This window comes from Miscanthus floridulus, chromosome 1, assembly GCF_019320115.1.
Source record: "Miscanthus floridulus cultivar M001 chromosome 1, ASM1932011v1, whole genome shotgun sequence".
Classification (NCBI taxonomy): Eukaryota; Viridiplantae; Streptophyta; class Magnoliopsida; order Poales; family Poaceae; genus Miscanthus; species Miscanthus floridulus.
In genome coordinates this window covers 138,628,564-138,633,988 of record NC_089580.1, presented here as the reverse complement: position 1 = coordinate 138,633,988, position 5,425 = coordinate 138,628,564, and the positions used below count along the sequence as shown (strand labels likewise).

Below are 5,425 nucleotides of genomic sequence, written 5' to 3'. Positions count from 1 at the left end.
TAATGAAAAGAATGGCGACCAACAAAAATACAAAATAAGTTAAATCACCATATTCTTCACATTGAAATTTGACCTTTTGACACCTCGAAGACCTGATTTAATAAGCCCAGCCTTAAGATTTTGGATGTTGTATTAATTAATGAGCAGCTTGCACAACCAGACAGTTGCACCGAACTACTGTTTGATCGATGAAGTGACAACGGAACGGTATAATCACACGGCCGGAATAACTCTAGCTCTCCTTGCTTTTCCGAGTTCAGTTCAGATCGCCTGTCCAAGTCGATCGAAATTGCAAGCGCTGTACGAACGACCGACCTCGAAATGTTTTAATTTCCAGGCCAACCTTTGAAATAAACATTAAGGTCAAATCAAGAGTCTATTAACTAGCTAGCCATGGTTTCAAACCAACCCGTTGTTATTAACGGCCCTAAGCTTTTCTTGTCAAAACTGTTATAGCAGACTCTTTCGCTTTTTTCCCTGAAAAAGAGAGGGAGAGAGAGAAAGCTATTTGATTTCCCCTTTACGCTATCGGGTAACTGTTGCTTAAGCAATAATGCTGAATGCTTACAGCGTTTTTTTTTTGGTTCATGCACATGCGGCTTCTGAAGCCATGCTCCCATGTCCTCCTTTAAGCTGTTTCAACTTGGGAACGAGCTTTAGCTCGGTTGGCACTGGCCTCGAGTGGTAGAGCGGCCGGTCTTGAGTTGGAGGCTTTCTCGACTCACATTCCCCACCGAAGTTTTTCCTAATATTTTTAGATAGCCTCACATGTGCATGCGTCATAATGGTTAGCGTAATGTGCCCGTCAGGAGATGTGTGTGTGTGGTGGTACGAGTTGTTACGTGAGTTCAGATACTATACATCTTGTACTTCAAGAGTTGAGGAATAAAAAAAGCTGTTTCAACTTGCAGCTCACTCTCAAACGCTGGCAAATCGGAACATAATATTCAATATTCCAACCGTTTGCATTGGTCGCTTGTGACCTGACCAACTCATCTTCCAGGTACGTTCACTTGGGACGCGATCAGTTTAGAGTATCTCCGGGATTTTTATAAAACAACTCCGCATTTTGATTTTTAGCAACAAAAAAAAAAGTCATCTCCCACGGTTTGATAAAAGAGCTTCTTAAAAATAAAAAGTTGTCAAATATCCTCTAACTCATAAGTATCCGCAGTTGAGATGAACTCTGTATTCGCTTCTTATCCGGTGTTTTTCTCGTGAGATCAGACTAAATTGGATGCATAAGTAAATTAAGAAAATAAAAGGTGCTAGGTGAGAAAGTGGGAAGAGACAAAGAAACTATTAAAAGAGATTTAAGTTAGTTAGAAATAGTTCGTGGTTTCCAATGCAAAATCATTTAGAAAGCTAATACTACCTCTGTCCATAAAAGAATACAATTTTTGGATTTCAAGGAGTCAAACAACCTGAAGTTTGACTAAATTTATATAAAAAAGTACAAACATTCATGATACAAAATAAGTGTCATTAGATTAGTTATAGAATATATTTTCACAATAAATTTATTTAAAGACATAAATGTTAATACTATTTATTATAAAATTAGTAAAACTTGAACTCAATTGACCGGTACGGATACCATAATTGTATTCTTTTGTAGACAATCGCTACTTATTTTGTTAACTCGCTAAATTTATTAATTTAGCAAGTTAATTATAGAAAACACCTGGAATTACATCTATCTATCTATAATGATTCTGATCAGAAAACCTCAGGTGCTTGCAAATATGACGGGTTTCTATATGTCAATGTTTGTACGAGTGGATCTTCAAGGTCATTATTGTATATATATTAACTAAAAGAGCCAACATAGTTCGATGTAGAAAAACTCAACAACGGGCGAAGGGTATCGATCAGCCGTCTAGCTAGTATCACGGTTTCAGATTCAGATGGTACAGGATTTAAACGGAGATGCAGCCATCCTGAAGACCAGATCGATCAGACAAGAGCATGAATAGCACACACGTCCACACCAAAAGTAGGGCAGGGCGAGGCACTAAATTGCTTGTGTCCTAGCAAGTAGCAGGAACTACACAAAACAATGGACAAGATTGCGACGACCACAAGGAAATCAATGAGCAGGAAAAGTAGTTCGCAAAGACAGCAGCATGTGGCTCGCTATAGCTCTCCAACAGTCAGTCCGAGGAACAAGCAGACATCATGCTACCTACAGACGGGCATCAGAAGATCTGACCCAGAGAGGTAAAGGAACACAAGACAGTGGAACAGAAAACTGCAGTAATCTTTGAAGGACTCCAGGCCAGTGCTTCCAGCTACATTCTCCCTAACCACCAAAACTACGACGATATGCACTGATCATAATCCGCTTGCAGAATGGCTAACGATGAAAGGTGGCAGCAAAGAGTTGAACTGGTAGTGCCCAGCTATGTCGACCTCAAAAACTGCCTCGCATTTAACATTGCACCCTGATGCAACATAGATAGAGCTACTTAAAAAAAAGAATTACCGACACAAACATCACGTCAACAAGCTCAGCTTCTCCTCTGTTGTTGATGAGTGATGATCCATGCGGAAAGCATTGACAGTCGGTGGGTGTGCGGCACTGCCTTCTTCTCAACCAGTGTCAGCCCGGATCCCACCGATCAGCATCTGCAGGAGCTGCACTTAGAATGAACAAAAAAGCTTAATTCATCGTTACAACATCTGAAGAGCTTATGAATTTCAAGTGCAACAATAAAACAATCAACCCTTTGACCATAAGTATGATCACAACATATAGTGAGCTATGCCCAGTTGGGGGCAAAAAAGGATAGGTATAGGGCACAAAGAAAGGGCTAAAGTGCTATTTTAACAGGAAAGTTGTACACAGTTGATTGCTATGATAGCTAGAATGAATCAACATAGCATAAACTATGGAAATAAATGCATCACTCGTTCAAATAAATTCAGTAATAATTGAATTAAGCATAAATAAGATACAGAAAGAAAAGCTCACCTGGAGCAGCAACTCCATGCAGCACAAACAGGTGCGCCAGGGAGGTCAGCAGGTGCAACCTCTCAACTACTCAGCTCCCCAGTTATCAGCGGAGGGAGCACCATAATCAGCAGTTGCAGCATAGTCTGGAGCAACAGGAGCCTCCACTACTTCCAGCTCGTTTGTTTCCACTGGATCCCAACGAAAGAAAAGATCAACCTAGAAAAAGGAGAAACAACCCCAACGGATATGAAATAAGTGGACAACAAAAATGCAGTCAAACTGCTGCGTAAGATCATCAAAGGTTACTATGACTGGTTTTGTCTTGCCTTTCTTGTGCCAATGGACATCAGCAAGATGTCAGTGTTTAGCTTTCAACACATTCTTATCCCAGTGTTGTATTAGAGACCTTAAATATTATGTGGAAGAAGTGTGATACACTTCCAATTTCTAACACCTGAAATGGATAGAATCAATTTAAGAAGATTGCGAAACAAAAAGTGGAGTATCAAAGCCAAAAGTGTTCCATGAGACAGTGAAATATCTGTTTGAAAAAAGGCCAGTGAGTCAGTGACAAACCAGTGAGATGGATCAAATTTTGCACCTTTAGGCAAACCTGTATCAAAAACATGATCATCAGATGATAACACTAAGATAGCATCTTACAAACATTGTGCATCAACGTTGATTTGTAGTTAATGAAACACCCACAACTAAAGCCCCATACTATATGCAAAAGTAAAAACCATTTCATAACAATAGGTTCATAAAACATTTAACAGGTCATGAGCTGGATCAAATGAATGAAAGTTAATGTGACACATATAAATTATTTGCATCTAAGCAAGGAACAAAGGCAGAGCTGTTTTTACTAAAATTATATCACGATTCAATTGCTAGGAGCAAAATTAACTTGTGGTTCTTCAAAATTGGTTAAAGAAGTTCAAAAGGAAGGGGATGGAAGTTGGGTTACATTAAATCAATTTAGGGGGTAAAGATAAGTTCAAAAGGTAGCTATTCTAGCCAAACTTCCATGCCTGTGATTTGTCTTGAATTAATTAAATAACCACGGCTAAAGATATTTCCATAGGGTTTTTCTAGTAAAACAGCACGGACTGGGAGAGTGGGTCTCACTGACCTTGCCTGCGACCCGGAGGGGATCTTGCTGGATGGAAGCTAGATTTTCTTGGCGGATTATTGAGAATGTCCCAAGGAAAACAATTGAATGTGCAAAAGATAAGTATGAAGTTCATGTTTCAGCAACACAACATGGAATTGGATAAAAATATCCACATACAATCTGAAAAGCGCTGACATTACTCAACGTCTTAACGTAATCAGAGGATACCACAGACATCATGGTTTCAAAGGCGACTAGGCGTCCAGGTGAGTGCTGGGTCCGCCTGGACGACTAAGCAGTGCCTAGGCGACAAGGCACCACTGTTCCCAAGGCAAGCTGGGTACGCCTATGAAACAGGGGCAGACATGATTAAGCATGTTCTTACTTGTGCATTTAAACACAAAGAGAAAGGAAGGAAAAGAACATGTTTTACCTATTTATAAATTTTCTAATGGGACCTCTAGGGAGTACTCCAATTATGTGTTAGGAGCTGGTATCACGTCATTGACCATAATTTGCTGCATAATTTTCAAAATGGATCTCAATAAAAAAAAGGACCAATAGAGATCAATTGCATTAGTGTAATATTAATTAGCTTAGTATAGTGGACCTGTTCAGTAATAGGGATGTAGATGTAACCTTCAGCAGGGGTTATGCTCACAATTTGATCCACAGTTGTTGCTCCCTAACTTAAAGAATGGATCAAGAAATCAAGTGTACTATATCACAATTCCACCTGGTAATAGTATTTCAACAAACGCCTTGTGTGCATGATAATAAACTGGAATCACAAAGACTCAATGCCTCAACCGAACCATGCATAGCAATTCGCACAGATAAAGACCAACTTGCCCCTGCAATTGCAGTGAAGACACAAAGCAATCGTACCCCCAACTATGGAGGTGGAGGCGTACACACACCTCACCTCGACCATCTGGACGGAGCCGCCGAGCCGGCCTGCACGAAGAGACCTGCGAGCTGGGCGCTGTCAACGCTGAAAGGTAGGTTGCCATGGTTCATCAGATCCTTTGAGAAGCCTTCCTCCTCAACGCCGTCCTGCACCTCCGCCACGGGCGCGAGCGGCCTCCAGCCCGCCGCAGCGGAGCTGCGGCCAGCCCCTTCGCGCGGGGGACGAGAACGTGGGTTTGGACTACGTACTAGATTGCTCAGGTCCGTCCATCCCATTTCACGACAAAGACCATCGGGCTCCGTTATTTTTTCTGGGCCGTGGAAAGTCCAAGAAGGTCCCAAACAGCCAGCCCAACCTCTCTCAGTTACCCCTGGGTCTGGACTGGACTGGAGCATGCTGTCTGGATCTGACCCAACAGCAGGTCTTGTGTATTTTTAATTTT

General features: G+C 41.3%; 1 long non-coding RNA gene across 3 annotated transcripts; it reads right to left on the bottom strand.

Annotated features, from left to right (window-relative positions):
• Positions 1 to 2,019: 2,019 nt before the first annotated feature.
• Positions 2,020 to 5,218, bottom strand: LOC136495277 (uncharacterized). Of its 3 annotated transcripts, none has more exons than XR_010768962.1 (8): positions 4,684 to 5,218; positions 4,507 to 4,591; positions 4,251 to 4,419; positions 4,092 to 4,138; positions 3,533 to 3,569; positions 3,283 to 3,410; positions 2,975 to 3,172; positions 2,020 to 2,637 (listed from the first exon to the last, which is right to left on the bottom strand). It is a non-coding gene; the product is annotated as an uncharacterized lncRNA (long non-coding RNA). The 3 variants fall into 3 exon arrangements; XR_010768960.1 differs by having other exon boundaries at positions 4,092 to 4,419; positions 4,684 to 4,762; positions 4,999 to 5,218; XR_010768959.1 differs by having other exon boundaries at positions 4,092 to 4,419.
• Positions 5,219 to 5,425: the final 207 nt, after the last annotated feature.